General features: G+C 37.0%; 1 long non-coding RNA gene across 4 annotated transcripts in view; it reads right to left on the bottom strand.

The window, feature by feature from the left end:
- Positions 1–6,357: 6,357 nt before the first annotated feature.
- Positions 6,358–18,139, bottom strand: part of LOC121137939 — a 31,332-nt gene continuing 19,550 nt past the window's right edge. Inside the window, exons 1-4 of one of the 4 annotated variants that reach the window (XR_005875200.1) lie at positions 13,989–15,686; positions 13,658–13,795; positions 8,654–8,727; positions 6,358–6,749 (exon numbers count right to left, since the gene is read on the bottom strand). This is a non-coding gene — a long non-coding RNA (uncharacterized LOC121137939). Of the gene's footprint in view, positions 6,750–8,653; positions 10,241–13,657; positions 13,796–13,988; positions 15,687–18,139 lie in introns of those variants that run through there. The other 3 variants (XR_005875202.1, XR_005875205.1, XR_005875198.1) reach the window with 3 other exon arrangements.

Here is an 18,139-nt window from a genome sequence, read left to right as displayed (position 1 = left end):
GAAGTCTCCAGACCAGGCATGATAAACCAGTACCTACTTCCTAGCCATGACTGCTTTGCTGCTGTGGTCACATAAGAGGCTCTTGAAATGAATGCATGCTGTATACCTTCTGGAAGTTTCTATAGCTCTAATATTCACTTAAATATTAAACATTATTTCATATTAGTTTTTTAATCATTTAAAGTATTCGTGCATGGGAAAAATAGGATGCCTTTAGTGGCATTGTTTGTTGTAACAAAATATCTAACATAATCCAAAGTTAAATAGGAAAATGTACACGAAGTAAAGAACTCACATAATAGATTCAGTTAGTAGTAGAAACCAGAGGACTGCAACTTCTTCCATTATTACAGGTGGATCTCATAGAGGAGCCAAGGAAGCAAATCTTTCAAGAATTTTTGATGTCTGAGTCTGAGATCTATGTCATGCACCTGTTCTGTTTGTCTTTTTATTGAGACAGGGTCTCAATATGTAACACTGGCTGTTCTGGAACTCACTATGTAGCCAGGTTGACCTTGAACTCACAGAAATACACCTGACTCTACCTTCCAAGTGCTTGAACAAAAGCCATGGAATATATGGCTTGCATCATATACCTGAAAGTAGACAACAAAAGCAACATGGGATAGTGACCCTATCTTTGCTGTGATGAAATACAAGCTAAGAGAACAAAGGTTCGCTTTGATCCCTGGCTTACAGGTATCAGTCCATGCCCCACTTGATTCTATCCTGTCTGGGTTTGTGGTAAGGCAAGATATGGTGGTGTGGAAGAGTTGGTGGAGCACAGCTGCTTGTTTCATAGTAGCCATGAAGCAGAAAGGAGAAATTAAAGATAAAACATTTGCCACAAAATCACATTTATGGATCCCTCACTGGCTGGCAGCCCATCCAGCAAGGAATCCATCACTGATCAGTCTAGCCATGAGTTTAGCACCCTCTTCAACCACCCAACATTCATCAGATGGGAGCCAAGTCTCTGACACATTCACCTTTAGAAGAGACATACTATAACCAAACAAAATCAAGATATATGAGTAGTCAGGCAGGGGACTAGGTGACCACAAAATTTGAAGTATGCTACTGATTAGGAAAGGTGGTGACAGATGGGGGAAGGATAGTGAAATCAAGGCCTCCTTATATTTCTTTCTTATGCAAAGACATTTTATTATCCTCCAGAATAAGTACTATGCCTCGTGATGCTAAGTAAATACATAACTCATGCATTATTCAAAAATTAATGCATGCTCCAGTGCTAGCAAGCTGTGTGACTTTAGGCAAGTTACTTTTTTTGTTATTTGTTCTTTAACTGGTTGTGGTAACACAATGATGAGGAGATAAAAGGGTAACTTTTCAAGCCAGAAACAAGACACTTTCATGATGATTATTTCTTTATTATCCTGGTCTCAAAGAAGAACGACTAACACATATTAAGTCAACATTATGCTGCAAACACTAGACCCAGGAATCTGGATATGTCATCCCTTAAGTGATTCTGCTGTAAGTGACCCGTAGGCTATAATTGAAGGGACAGAACTCTAGCACAGCATTGTCCCCAGTACACAGAATAAATATTTTTCAATGTAGGTGTTTCTTTTATTGTTATTGTTTTTCCATAATTTTTTAGTTTATTGACAAGAGATCTTTTTAAAGCAATATATTCTGACAACGGTTTCTCCTCCCCCAACTCCTCAAGAATCCTTTCACTCCCCATTCATCCAAATCCACACAATGTATGATGTTTCCTAATTAGTAATTTCTTGGTTACCATATAAAGTAATGAGATTTCTTATGAGAGTTTCATGCATATAGCTCATTAGATATCATTCTTAGTCACCATCCTCCCCCACCAACCTCCCCTGAGCCCTTTCTTCCCCTTGAACTCTACAGAATTCTCTTTCATTTCCATGTCCATATATTCCACTCCCCTCTCTTAGCCACATTGTCTGTGGGTAGCTCCTTCCTCTCTCATAGCCCCCTTCTGCTTTCATGTTTCATGTCGTGTACACACACACACACACACACACACACACAGATCTAGATTTCACATGATGTTTATCTTACTGGGTTTTCATTAGTATTCATATATGACAAGACCAAGATATGGAGGCTAACAGCATTGAAAAGATTCCCTGAGAAGAGACCACAAGGATAGCCCCAAGGGCAGTCAGTAGGCAAAGGCCCCATAGAAAAACACAAGCAGGAGTTTTCATTTGGACTTCTCTGGAGAGAACAGAGAAGGCAGGTTCAGCAGGCCCAGAATAGGCTGGTTTCCATAACTTCAGTAGGTTCTGGCCATAGAGCCTTCCCCTGGTTTTGTGACATATGGCACTGTGGTGATTAGAGGGACAATGGTAGCCTGAGTGGAAGGGCAAAAATGAAAGAGGCAGCTGGGAGTAAGAGCTCTAGATCCGATGATGCTTTGCATGTGAAATCCTGGATTGCAGTTAGCATTTTACTATCTCATGGAACTGACGCTGGTTGTCCTTCCAGGGCCAGTGAGAATCCAAAATGTTCATATGGAAACTCAAAACTGTGGCTATTAAAGATATAACTTTACATATTTTGATAGTGTTTTTCCTTCCTTATGTAAACAAAGAAATTCCAATAAACTATTTTTAACAGGATATATGTATGCTGTCAGCGTTTTCAACATGCAACTGATATAAGACTACTAATGACACACTTGAAGTTACTATTTTTAGTATTACTAAATACTAATATTTTTAGTATTATATCCTTGATGCCTGGTATTTATTTTGCACTGAAAGTACATGTCAGTTTGAACTAGCCATGTGTGATGAGTGGCTACGATACAGAAAAAGGCAGAGCTGGAGAACTGAAGAAAAATTCACAGGGCTTGATGGAGACTTTGAGAAATTGTGGAGCATCTGTTTGAAGGTGGCAGCCATGTGGTTCATTAGAGTGATCTCTGTTCTCACCCCTTGACCTACCCTAGCATGTCCTCAGCACATCTCCCCTCTCCTCATTACCATGTCCCCAACACCACTGTCATCTGCTCTTTCCCCTGTCTCTCCCTATTAGTCATCTTCCCTGGCTTAGACAAAGGAAGATGCTGCTATTGGCTTTCTCCAGTTTCTGACATCAAAATTCACTGCTCGTTGGGCAAGGGCTATAGAATGACCTTGGGCCAAAAAAGAAATGCGGAAAAAACTACTCAGACAGCATTATAGTGACAAGTAAAATTTGGAAATGGTAATGCTGGACCCTTATATCATCTGCTATATGCAGGAGCCATAGTCACCCAACAGCAAAGCTCTGTGGTAATGTGTTATAGCGATCTATGCATCAGCTAGAAGATCATGAGTGTGTGTGTGTCTGTGTGTGTGTGTGTCTGTGTGTGTGTGTGTGTAATATTAAAGGATAAAACACATGATTCGCTTGTTAATATGAAAAACAAAAGAATTGGAAACATGGAACCATGTCTACTCCCTGATCATTCACCAAATTTACCTGTTCTCTTGGTGATATTTAATATAATTCAAGCAGCTTGGGTGCCTCAATCAACATACCCAAGTAAGATGCCCCATGACAATTTAAGTTTCCCATTTAGTTTTCCCTGGATTCTAAATTTGTTTGCCTCTCCTTGTTCTCTGCTTTTTCCGATGTAGATCTGGCACACAGAACAGTGAGGTGTCTATGGCTTTGTCCTGAGCAAGGAATCCTGTAAGTAAATCCCATCCAAGAGAATCCACACAGCTCAGTAGAGGCACTGTGGTCCCTGCTGTCTTCTTCCTGTGTTTTCTAGAAATAGTGATTGACTAACAAACTTCACAGAAAATGTTAGCAGCAGCAACATTTGCTGGGACAAAGAATTCAAGCTTCTGTTAGCATCTCACCAATGTGCCTTCAAACGTGGATAGAAATCTGAACCCCTGAGTAGTATCCTGAAAACTTAATCACTGTTCATATGTATTATTTTTCAACATTTCTCCTTGTGAATACCTCATGTGACTTTTCCCTGAACAGACAGGGACATTTAAGTGTTCCTGAAAATTATACATGGCTAATCAAATAATTACTTCATTGACACATGGGTTATATATTAAAAAAGGAAAGTGGCTGAGTTTCTAGTATCAATTGCTCCAGTGAGAAAGAGAAAGATGCCTCCAAATGTTTCTTAGAAATGTCCCCAGTCCATGATTTCTATCTAAATCACTGGCTTCTCTTGTAACTGCAAGTTTATAACAGTGGAACATGTCTGATAAAAGGCCACAACCCAGTACAAGATAGTCATTAGAGAAGCATCACTATTATTTTGCTAATTAGTCAAAAAATCATTGGATTTCCCGTGGCTTCTTCCTGCTGAGCAATCATTTGATCTTGCTTATGTTGACAAACATGCACGTCACCAATTCTGCCTCATTTATCATTTGACAGGGACAGTGTTTGCTTCTTCGTGTGTGAAGAAAAGAAAATTTAGGGTAAGCATGCAGGCAAGAGGAATCAAGCAGTCACTCAGCTCATTTTTGTTGTTAACAATGAGTAAGTAAAGGAGTGAATAAAAGAAAGTCATTTACTGCCTCTTTTCTAGCAGAATGACTTCCGAATGTTTTTCAGGGTAGTGGTATCATGCATTGCACAGTCCTTAAAAATAAGCCAAATTTGGAAACAAGGAAAATTGATGCACTTGATATTCAGAGAGACGACATTTGACATCTTGAAAAAGACAGGAAAACTAAAGTAAGTGATTGGGAATGATTACTGTCTGCTATTAAAATTGATATTAAATTGGGCATGTATTTGGCTATTAAAAAAGGAAAAGGAACTTCACTTTGGCTCTACTTGATAAAAATAAAGTAAAAAATGGTATATTCTATGCAAAACAGACTTTTAAATTCAGTGTGATGATTTGAAATTTCAATCTGGCTCCTTAAATTTGGTTGCTATCTTTTTTTAATTAAAAAAATCAGTACCTAAAATAGAGGGTTTAACAACTACTTTAAGAAGATAGAGTGTCTGCTAAGAACAACCACACAGGTGAGAACTTCTCAAGACTCTACAGTTTGGACACTCTCGGTCAGTCACAGGGTCTAGTGCTTAGTTGAGAGATTACACATAAATCATCATTATAATGAGGAGAAAGATGTCAGTCGGGCTCATTTCAAGAGAGAGTGCATCCATAGTGGATAAAGGCACAGCTCAGCACCAGTGCTGGCAAACAAGGAGTACTGTGGGCTTGCTCCCTGTGAGGGTGGACTGGGGAGATGCAACTGGACTAAAACCTCAGATTCCCATACAGAACCTTGACTCCATCTTTGTAACTGCAGTGGACGAAGAACAACCTTTTCTTGTCAGCAGCTGAAGTAATATCACTATAACATGTTGAAATCCCAAATGTTGGGAGTGGGCTTTAGAAAGATTCAAAATTCTAAAATATGTCAATGGAGTGATTTCTGATGAACATTAGAAAAAACTCCTAATAAAAGATCATTTGCTGAGAGGTGAGAAACACATGTCAAAGAAAATTTATTATGTGTTCTTGATTCTGTTTCTAAAAGACTACATTCAATAATGTGGGTACAACATGTATGCTGGTGAACACGTCCTTATTAGTCATTTCAGTCTGGTTTTACAGGAATTGCTTTTCTTAATTTTTACTTAGGTTTACCCATTTGTGATTATAGCCTGGTATTAGGGAAACAGGCACAAACAATTTTAAAGTGCCCTTCCTATTTCTCTGAAATCAGTATTTTACAGCTTATCCCATGTACTCATTAAATATAAAGGTTCTGAATTGAATGCTGCTAATACTCTCCAACAACTTGATTTTTTAATCAAGCAGAAATATTTAAAAAGAAAGACTAGTAAGAGTTAATGAACGATTTTCAAAAGGTTCCACATCTACTGCCTTATATGTAGCCATTTTAAAAGGCAGAGCAATTTTCTTATATTTTTATATTTGTAAGATGTGGTTGACCTAAATAGCTTGATTTATGTACAAAACAGTTATTAGCTAAATAGAAGTAAAAGTTAAATTGTTTAAAGTGTGTTTTCAATCCATTTTAATAAATAAAAGAAAACATTCCATAATGAAAAGATAGACCAAAGTCCTCCCTTTTAATTCAGAGGCTTGTCTCTCAGAAAGTATGCAAACTGGTGTTTTAGGGGACGTTCAATGCCCCTGCAAATGGTTTCAGTGTTGTTAAATGATAGAGATTGTCTTACAACTCTATTTGTGTATGCCTTTATTTCTAACAAAAACTGTGTAAGAAAAACAAAACGCTTGGGCCATTATCTCCCTAGGTGCCTCTCTGGGACACATTATATAAACTCGTGTTTTTAGAGATAAGATTAACTCCAGAAGAATCAGAAGATTCCTTCAGAAAAACTGACAACTTTACGGAAAAAAACTCAATATTTTATTTGCTATTTGCAAAGGAAAGATAATAAAACACTTGTTCTCATTTTGAATGGATGCCTGATATTAGCAAACAGAATATTCAAGGCTTAACTGAAGTGATTAAAAATTGTAGCTGTCTCATTAATATAGGACTTTAAGGTAATGGCAAACGGCTCATTGGTTCTTTGTGTGAATAATGTGATCAGACGGTGGGGGGAGGGGAGACAGCTGAAAGGCTATGGAATCATATGCGCTGACTTCCATTGCCCAAGAGGAAAATATATAGATAGATTCTCCCTTCCTGCTTTATCCCCATGACAATGGTCTTGAAATGCTGAGACGCTCCTCTCTGAGCTCGTATTCATCAACAGTGATAGCTGAAATGCACCTAGAGGAAAAGACAAACAAGCAATGTGCTTATTAACTTGGATTATTAACAACAGACTGCCTAAATTTCTGTTTCATTTGAAATTACACGGGTTATATTTTTTTTCTGATTATCACTGTCGCATAAACTTCTGGGTGCCGTGAAAGAAGACACAGGTGTGTATGCACAGAGACACAAATTGTGAATCTCACGACCCCATCTCTGTCATCAACATACCACTTCACATTTCCCCATTTAACTAACATCATTGCTCCAAAGCTCTGGGACCACTTTATAAACCATACCAAGTTTGTCCCATCATGACCATTTGTCCATTAGGAAATGTCCTATTCTCTAGACCCAAAAGTGCTATCACAGAGGAAAATAAAATTTCCATGCAACCTAAAGTGATGTTAGAAATATAACTTCTTACCTATTATTTTCCTAAGCTTGTATCACTCTCAAGAGTGCAGCACATGAAAACTAGCAGGGAAGAGCGTTGTAACCATGTTACAGGAATGCCAAATGTGCTAAGCATTTTTTAAAAATACAGAAAAAGACAAAAAGAAAGCCTGACCACATGCATTCCTGGCAACTATGGCATGCTTTGTGAGTATGTCAAGTGTGCTCTGCTAGTGAACAAATGCCCTGGGTAATTTTTCAACACTAAACCACCACTGATTTATAATACAGATTGTATAACATTCTTTGATTCTCCTTTATGCCTTTAAAGAAAATGCTCTGAGTCTGTTTAACTTGATAAGCATTCAACAATAAAGCGCACAGCATACATATGTAGTGTGTGATCTATGCATTTAAAGAGCCTGAGCTGATCACAGAACGGGGATATCTAGAAACATTGGCTCAGAAAATACCTGGATCAGTTTTAACGGGGACAAAATTAAAATAAGGAGTTATGATTTCATGTATCTCTGGTAGCATGGTGTATCTTTGGGGTTAAATAAGCAGCCCTAAAGCCCCTGCACTCTCTTCCTTCTGGGAGGCAATGTGCATGTGTGTCCTGGGCCTCTCCGGTGGCTTTTCCCTTTGACTGTTCTCTGCCATTGCTTTGTCCTGCCTCCCTGTGTCCAACATCAAAATCACACCCAGGAGAAAGAAAGAAAGCCCTATGCTTTAACAGTCACTGTGAATGATTGCACCACAGGAAGAAGATGGCAGAAGTGTGGGAGGAGAAGTGCTACCTCTAGTCACTGGCAATTATCAGAGCAGGGGCCCCCAGTCCTGCTCTGAGACCCAGACCCTGGGGGTAGCCACCCCAGGGAACAGAGACGCATCCACAGGAAACCATTTTGTCTTATGATTTTACACAGGCATTTTTAGACTCATTTTCATGAAGGATAGAAAAATAGAATCTTGCATTTATTCATACTGACTGTCACAAATGTGTTCTCAGACTAAAGGATATTCTTTTCGAGAAAAAAATGCTAAAATCTAAAAGCTGACAGTTAATACTTTTGTTCCATTTTAATTAAATGTCTAAAACCCTAAAGGCATCCACTGTATTCATTCTGAGAGTTATTTATCTAGATAAACTGTTTATTAGTGTAGGTGAGAGATTATCATTTTATCACACTTTATAAATTACATGTGGCTACATGCCTGCATATCAGTGTCACCGCTTCCAGCAGACGCTGTAGTTGTTAAAGGACAAAAGACAGCATCTTATTTTTTATACAGCAATTTTCAGAAATATGACCCGACATATTTAATTTGTAATATACATTCGGTAAACAGTCCTGGTGTGTAGAGAGTTCTAGCTGGATAATAATCTGTTATATCTAACATACCTAAATATGCTTCAGATTGCATGAAGGCATGCTCACATTTAAACTGAATGGTAAAGAATTAAGTATATATTCACTGCCTGCACACATGTTCCTAAAGGCGTGAGGGGGTGGCCTTACCCGGTAAGCAATGCAGCAGGTGTTTGCATGTCTGCACAAGAGGCTGCAAGCGCTGAGAGGCACTTGGATCCTTTCTAGAATGAGAGTGCATTCATGATTGGTCCAATTGATCACTGCAGTCGCTTGATATTACAGAAAAGCCTGGTGCTGAAGCATATGGATTGGATAATAATCAGAGTTGTTCTGACATGGTCTATTTAATAATTCAAAAAGGAAAATTTGAAAATGATTCTGCACAATGCTGCAGCACCCGGTTGACACTTTATTTATATCAATGCTCTTTGTGAGGTTTGCGAGCTGTGCAGATTGCCTGTTCAACAGAGTTATTTTTCTAAAGCATCAATATTCCAAATCACCATCAGCAAACAATCAGATGTATCACCTGTCACCATAGAAGGGTTGAAATGCTAGCGTCTCTCTGTACATGGATGTAGCAGAAGCCAACAGGCAGGAAATCGCTATTTCTGTGTGTATTGAAAGTACAACAGAAGACTGGGCTAAAGACTCCATGGGCATGATCAGTCACCCTGGAAAAAAATTACTCATTGGTAACATTCATTTGAACAGACTTGTTCTACTGAATAAACCCTTTCTGTCTATTCACTTGAAAAATATAGGGGCTACAACAGATATAGCTGTATTCTAATCTCCCTGGTGAGTATGGAATAGAACCTCTTCTATAGATATGAGAATCAAACACTCAAGGTTCCACAGACTAAACTCAAAATTTCTAGGCTTTTAAAACATGCAGGAATGTTTTTCTGCATGTAAGTGTGTGCAACAACTACATATGGTAGCCACGGAGGCCAGAATGGCATCAGATCCAGAATTGGAGTTACATACAACTGTGAGGTGTCACGTGGGTGCTAGGAATCAAACCCAGGTCTTCTGGAAGAGCAACAAGTGCTCCTAATGGCTGAGCTATTGCTCCAGCCCCAACCAGACCCTGCAAATGACCCTGGGAATGCAGAAAGAGAGGGCAGCAAGGATGTCCACATTCTCAGAGAGAAGAATTCCACTACTCTTAGGACTTGCACCAATGTGTGCCCTAACCATCATCCCTTTGGCTTCCAGTACCACTGCTTCTCACTATTTGTGAACATCATTACCCAAATTATAACATGGAGCTACACTGAGATATAGTGTGTATTTTCATTTTGCTTTCTTTAATCAAACAGATTATTCCAATGCCTCTGTGAAATTCTTCAAATATGCTTTATAAATGCTAGATGGTACCAAGGATTTAACTCATTGAAAACAAAGTCAATTATTGCTATTCAGCAGATAAATTCTTCTACATTTTACTTGCATAGATAACTGCAAGTTGAGTCCTAGAAGATAATTACAACATGTAACACCTTCATATGGGTGCAAGTTTGCAACACAGAAGAGCAACACTAATAAATGAGGTTCTTCTATCATAACCTGCAAATAACACATTCTGCAACATTCCATTTTAAGTGCTAGATTGACGGGTTAGAGAAATGATTCAGTAGTTAAAAGGTTTCCTGTTCTTCTGTGATACCTAGGTTCAGTCCTCAACACACATGTAGAGTGGCTCATAGCTACCTGTAACTCCAACTTGAAGGTATCTATGCCCTCTTCTGGTCTATAGCAGCATGTACACACAGCACGCACACACACACACACACACACACACACACACACATACACTAAAAATGTATAAAATAAAAATAAATGCAATGCAAATAAATTAAAATAAGAATGTTTTAATAATGTATTGTATAATAATAAAACAATAGTGGATTTTAATAATAAAATCTGAAGTTTTTAATGTTGGATAAAATTTGAAGTGTTTGCTACATTTTTCTATATTCTACATTATATCTTGGTAGGGAACAGCACATGGAGTGAAACCATCCCTGCAGCCTTTCAATGAAGTGGTGTCAAAAAGCATGGTCCTCACTTCTTAGCAAAGCTGGGCTGTCAAATGTAGTGTTTTCTGATGAATAAGACAGTTTTAAGATAACTTTCTCCACTGTAAATGACTCAAAGCAAGATAGACTACAACAAGTATAAAAGGAACTTCTAAATTAAAAACAAAGTAAGTTAGCTGCAGACAGAGACATGCATGAGGGAAAATCATATATTCAAGAAAATGTGTCTTCCCTGACCTAAAGGTTCTTCAATCCTATACCCAAATATCACATTGTCCATAGTTAATATTGTCAGTACAGTCAACATTTGATAATAGGCAGTATGAGATAGGATGCAAATGTAACATTTTTCAACATTATCCTCAATTGAAACAATGGCTTTATGTCTACAGGTTACATATACAGAATGATAAACTCCCTCCATGCTCACAGGAAGAAGTTAAGTCTATGCCCCAGAATAAATAAAGTCGGTTTTCCTTGCAAGCACTCCCTTCTATGTTGAGCAGTTTCAGTAGATTCCATCATGCCAATATTTGGAGTCTCCAAGGCAATTCAAGCTTCACCTTCATAGCTTCATGCAATGACCTCTCTATGCCTCCATTCAGGGACAACCATGCATGCCTAGCTTCAGCAACTCTTCTTAGTAATGGACAGAGATTCTGTAACCCCTTTCTTCTGCCCTAGACTTTAAAGCCAGAAACGTGGCTGAAGCTGAAAAGTTCTACTGCTTACTGGGGCTTGAACATGGTCTCCTTGTTCAGTTATATCTTCAATAACTTTCTTTTTTCCGTGGTTTCTTTCACTACCTAAGCTTGGCTGTCCTGGAACTTGCGTTATAGACCAGTCTGGCCTTAAATTTAAGAGATCTACCTGCCTATGCTCCTGGAGTGCTGGAATTGAACCTAAATTGTTCTGTAATTCCTTTTTACATGTTGGAAACTTAGCTGGATAGAATATTGCCTTGAGGCCACCACTTCCTGTATTCTATCTAACACCTAATATCAGGCTTTTATTTAATCTGTTTATCTCCTAGAACATAGGATTTACCTATATTCTATTTCCTGGTGTCCCTTTTCTCCTTGAACTATATATCTTGTATTTTTCCTTGCTCAGCTTGCTCCTTTTTATTATAGATCTTCATAAGAGTGAACACTAATAACCACACGACAGAGTCAATACTAGGTTGAAATTTCCTTTGCTAATACAATTAATCCAATACTCTTCAATTTAGCTTCAGGCAGATTTTTTCAGACAAGGGCAAAAAGCAGCCACATTCTGTCGCCAAAATATCACAAGAAAAGTCTCTAGGCCACATACTACCAGTTTTCTTCTATGAAACGTCTTGAACCAGGCTCCCACAGTTCAAATCACCCACAGTACCATTGTCTTCCATGTGCGTAATAGGATGGTCCATTAATCCTCCATTTGAAGTGTTCAATTTGCTTTTCTAATCCAAAATCACAAAGTTCATATTCCTCCAAACAAAAACATAGCCCAGCCTATCACAGTAATACCCCAGTCCCTGGTATTAACTCCTGTCTTAGCTAGGGTTTCTACTTCGGTGAAGAGACACCATGACTGTAGTAACTCTTATAAAGGAAAATATTTAATTGAGGCTGGCTTACGGTTTCCAGGTTTAATCCATTATCAGCATGGCAGGAAACATGGCTATACAGAGGCACACATGATGTTGGAATAGAGATTAAACTCATATCTGGATCCCTAGGTAGCAGGAAGTAACTGCCTCACTGAGCATGGCTTCAGCATCTCAAAGCATACCTTCAGTGGCTACTTCCTCTAACAAGGCCATACCTACTCCAACAAGGGCACACTTCCTAATAGTGACACTTCCTATGAGCTTATGGAGGCCAGTTATATTCAAACCGTCACATAGCCTCAACTAAACTGTAGATAATAGATGAACAATGCACATGTTGTAAACATAACTGGTATTCACCTGTTTTTTTTTAAACTTCACTCTGTTATCTCATTATTGTTTCTAATAAGGACTAATTAGAACAATCTTGATATTGAGAGTCTATTATGATTCATTCAAGTGAGTCTGTATATCATAAAATACCATACAAATATGATAGAAGTGGTTAAGAAATTGTTCAAAGATTTCTAAATCCCTATTCCCAAGACAAAAGTCAACAACTTGGTATTTATTTCATTGTGTCCCAATATGTACCAGTAGGAGTGTAAATGTTCAAATAATCCTTTTTGTTAACCCATCTTCTCAAAACCACGGAATTTAAAAACACTTTCTTTTACCCATAAAAGTATTCACATATCTTGCGTCTTCTAAACCAATAAGAAGCATATGGGGGTCACTCATCTGAAATTGCTTTCAATTCTTTAGCAGCCATAGTACAAAGATTTTAGAAGCGAATTTCAATGTGCTTCACAGATATATTCCTGGAAATTTTAACAAAGTGTGTGTTTTAGAAAAAAGAATGAACACTCATTATAGAAATAGAGGGTATTTAAAGAAAAACATTGTCAAGCATTTTTATCACTTCAAATATAGTATTATGTACAATGTTAGTGGAAAGGACAGAAGTTTTATACTGGGGAGTCCTGGATTTCAGATTTTGCCACTTACTACCCATTAACCTTCAGCAAGCACCACTTGAATGTCAATTCTAGTCAAGTCTCATCCTGAGTTGGATGCCATAACTCCTTTTCTCACATGATTGCTTTTAGGGTCTATAAAGACAATACAAGTGAAAGTGACATACAATTTGTAAACATTTGATGCAGCCTAAAATATAAATACTCTTTAATCAATACTTTGTACTCAAATATTATTTAATTTATTTCTGCATTAAGAGATCCAATTCGTCTGAAATGGAATAAGTTCCCTCAAAATCTTTTTTAAAAAATCTTGGCTCATGCAATCCCCACATCAATCTACAACCTCTGCCATTTTCTTTTGTATTTCTTATCTCTTTAAAAATATAGGTTTGTGGATTATTGGTTTGATACTAGAAATTCCTACCTGTGACAATCTGGAAAATTCCCTCTGGTTTCTAATAATCCCAGAACATTTATTAAACACTATAGACCCTCTGTTTCCCTCTGCCATCTCAATCTAATCACCCACCTGTCTTGGCACAATATGCAGTTCTATGCATTTCCCCATAGAAGATCTCACTGCAGCAGCTTCTCGTGAGTATATGGACTACAGGTACTGCACAGCCTTCTTCCTCTTTTGTGGTCTCATGTCTACACAGTTTCCTTTCTATAAAACAAATCAGAGATCTATTCCTTTGTTTCCAAAGAAATGGCTGCCCCTACTCTCAGTTCCTTAGCTCCTTTATTGTCATCACTTCCCAGCACTTTCCAGCATTTCCCCCAAATAATGATGGTGTCACATAAAATAACTCCTGCATGCAGCTCTAAATATGCACACTTCTTGTTGTATTCACACTTACTTGCAGTTATTTTCCTGCCTCTCCATTTAGGCTCTTAGCTCCATAAGAGATCGTCACTAGATTCTCACTCCATCCCTAAATAGTCAGTAAATATTATTATTACAATTAATAAGTAAGAATGACTAGGATTTAAAGGGGAGTTGTGAAAGCACAATATATTATTGATAGTCACAGTTTTATACTGATTTTCAATGAAGTTCTTTTTTTGGTACTTAAATTTACAAACTCACTTTCTCATAGTCTTTCTGAGGACATAAAAGGAGGATAGAACTAAACAGGAAGAAAGAAAGAGATGAAAATAAAGCAAAATTAATTTGATGGTCAATATTTAGATTGCACTGGGTTTTACTGATAATATTTGCTGTTTTCTTCTAGGAATTACTAAATAGTATGTTTATTTACTATATTTATGTAGAAAGTCAACTCTGGCTCCATGATTGCTATATATTAGTAAGAAAACACTGAAAAAACTAATATAATAGATAAATTTTAAATGTACTAGAATTTATGAACATATATGCACACAATTTTATTATTTTGTGTTGATTTAACAGATTGGACTGTTACTTATTGGCCCAGGTATGGAAATCAATAAAATCCCCTTTGATTCCTATTAGATTTTAAAGTGCTTCCCAATCTCTGATTAGAATTAAATAAAAATCCAGAGTGGGTGGTATATGCCCTTTTCGATATACAATAAAGAAACCCACCAAATGACACAATAGACCTTAATATTATGGGGAAACGCATCTGCCATTTGGTCCACTTTCATTCTGATGAGATGGTTTGGGGTCAGCGCACAGTTGCAGCTCCTAAATGCAAATCGCGGCATGATCCCAGCACATGGAATTACATCAGCGCTTTTGATGAAAGAACAGAATCAATACAGAGGTCAAAAGTGCACTACTGGGAGGAGAGCCACAATCAGGCGCAGGGATTCCCCAAGACTACAATTCCCCTGATGGAAAGGCACGGTTGCAAGAGCTTTCTTAATGTAGAGAGGCTACCTACAGGCCACGCAAAGAACTGGCTCGCAGAGGGTTTATCTCTCCCCACACTCATCTCTGTACCAACTTGATTGGATTATGTTGTGAAGTTTGCCAACAAAATGCTGACATATAAGACAAAACTTCCAGAAAATCAATACCAAATAATTGCCTGGGCCACGCGGGAAGATAAAAGCATCCTGCATATTACCCATCCTCAGTTCTAGAGTGGAGCCTAAGGAACCGAGCTGTTCTTATTGTGCATAATATTCCTTTCTATACCAGCAGGCAGCACAAATCATTTCCTTCCCCACTGCTCAATACACAGTGATTTCATCTCTTCTATATTCATTTTTTGTCCCAGACTGATGCCCTTAAACACTATGCACCTGTCAGATCCTCGATATCCCTTACCTGGCAGCCAAAGGGAGTACTTACAAATGAATCTTTTGTTCCCACAGTAAATGTCTCCTTGTGGTAGTGTAGCTTGATAAGTTTAAGAAATAGAGCACAATATCAACCTCACTGTATTTTCCATAAAATGCTGTCTGACAGAATGCACTGCTCAATTTATTTTTATACTGAATGGATCAGCGATGAGGCGAAACAGATACCAGAGGCCCATTGTTATTGCAATGCTTGGGAAAAATGATTTTTGTACCCAGCAATATTAAAAGCCAAACTATCAAACCAATTATCAATATAACACATATGTTTTCTTACACTTCAGTGGCCAGGGTTGTTCTGTTGTATAACTTTGTCCAAACACTAAGCAATCCTTTGCATTTATAAGTTAATTTGCCCCTCCTCCACTAAGGAAAATAAAATAATATTTATCTTTGGGGTCATAGCTGTGTGTCTACTATGATTTGGTTCCAAAAAGTGATTTCAAGCTTAGAAAGCAAAACAATGACCTAGGAAAAAGGAATTTAGTTGTTAAATGCATGACTACAACTACTACTTTATATGCTATCCTTTTACTGCTGTTTTAAGAAAAATAAATGTCTGAAAACACATTTTAATATACACGATTATTTGAAACTCCCTTGATGCTAAATCCTACCACCCTCACTCATTCCAAAGATCATGTACCCCTATTTTTAGAAATTAACCATATAATAATTTAAAGGTATGGTTACAGAAAAGGAATATGAATGGCAAGGAACATAGGACTGAAAAGAAAATATGTCAAAGTCTTTGCATGAAATTGCCCTGAACAATTAAAAAGAGGTGAGTTTGTAATAACTAATGCTGGAAGACATGTTCAAATTGTTAGGAATGTATTAATTTTATGTAATTTTTCCTTTGCACTTCATGATAGAAACTGAAGCCCTGTTAATGTTAGTTCAACTCCACCTCTAATCACAATAATTCAGTAACATGTTGAAATTGGAAGATAAAATGTTGGTGTTTTATTTACATAAATATAAGCAATAAATGAGCAATTCCTGAATTGAACCAAATCAATACACACAGCATTATCGTGTTGAACTCTCTATCTTGGAGGTCATTAAATGTGTGAATCCTCAGAATAATATGCCATCAAAACCAGAGTCAAGTCTCTGTGTCTCCAGGGATATTTCCAACTCTCCTTTATCTCCTGTCTGACGCTGGCTGATTAATATGTGGCAATGTTATATAAAAAGGCGGTCACATTGGTGATCCACTCAGAGGATGTAACTGGAAAGGATGTAACTGGAAAGGATTATTTAGTATGTTCTTCACCACAGAAGTTTACCACAATGGGAACACTTTCACTTTTCTTATAATATTCTGACATGAAAACCAAGCATATAATTTAATAACAACCAGCAACTTGGCACAGGTAAATACATCACACCCACAGCAACTCAGTAAGATTTTCCCTTTTGCCAACAAATAGTGCCTTTCTGGCAGGATATTATAACTTTGTAAAGAATACATTTGTTTCTTGTCCTTGTTAGTAAGTCATGATGCAAGCAATTATTAACATTATCTCAATTTTTCTTAAGAAATTAGAAAGAAAAGTAATTACAATTCAAGCAACTTACAAGAAAAGAAGGCAAAATTGCTGCCATATGACTTAATCAATATTGCCTTAATGAAGAAGTCCTGAATTTCTAGGAGACTATGTTAGCCACTATCCAAATCAGGATAAAAAAAATTAGCAAATATATATTGACTCCCCACCATTTCAGACTATTCATCAGAACAAGAGTTTCAGGATCATTTACTTTTTGAAGGAATATTATCATCTGATGGCAGATTAACAAAATAAGATTGCAATGAATTAAATGATTCATGGTAGAAGTTCTCCCTAAAAAATAAAAATGGAAGGAAAAACAAACCAAAAAGATGTTTCCCCATTTTATCCCTGAAGCAACTTGAGAAGAGGTTCATCTTTGAAAGATAACTCATCTAAGTTAAGAAGAAATTCTCTGAATTTATTAATATGTGAAAACTAAAATATAAGCATAAATTTTAAAGCAAGAAAGCTATAGACAAATACTCAAAAGCAAAAGCTTTACCTAATGAAAAAATAAGAACACATTCTTTTAAATGATAGGTATTTAAATTAAAGATTTTTATTGATTTTAGATAGAATAAGTAGAATTTTTAAGTTTTAAAATAATCATTAAATTATAGGGAAAATAATGCAGTATCTGGAATTTCCTTTAGAATAAAAAGCAAGATTTTATATTTTTGAATTAAAGTAATAAATAGCTGACAACTGTTAAAGATTTCAAGCACCAAGGCCATGAGTACATTACATTTTTCTATGTGCTTGTACATGATTGAAATTTTGTATATTTGTACATATGTTGTACATTATAAGTATGTTTCCATATATGCAAAGATGTGAGTGTATACAATCACATATATATATGTATATATATATATTGCAATCACATATTGTCATGTGTGTGTGTGTGCATTTGTATGGGTACATATACATACATGAATATGTGTATATATAATACACATCCATACTGATTAGACTGTGAAGCAGGTTAATGGGTATCCAACACTGCTTGTCAAACTCTTCGCATTCATCAACCTTGCTGATCCATTCTGCAGTCACCATAGATGAGGCCCTAAAGCTAGGTGTGGGAGATACAGCAATCATGATTAGGTTTTTTGCTTGAACAGAGATTGCATCCTAGAAGAAGAGACAGACATTTATCA

Source organism: Mesocricetus auratus, unplaced genomic scaffold (genome assembly GCF_017639785.1).
Source record: "Mesocricetus auratus isolate SY011 unplaced genomic scaffold, BCM_Maur_2.0 Super-Scaffold_6730, whole genome shotgun sequence".
In the NCBI taxonomy this organism is placed as follows: Eukaryota; Metazoa; Chordata; class Mammalia; order Rodentia; family Cricetidae; genus Mesocricetus; species Mesocricetus auratus.
The sequence above is the reverse complement of the archived record's forward strand: the minus strand, read 5'-3'. Positions and strand labels throughout refer to the sequence as shown.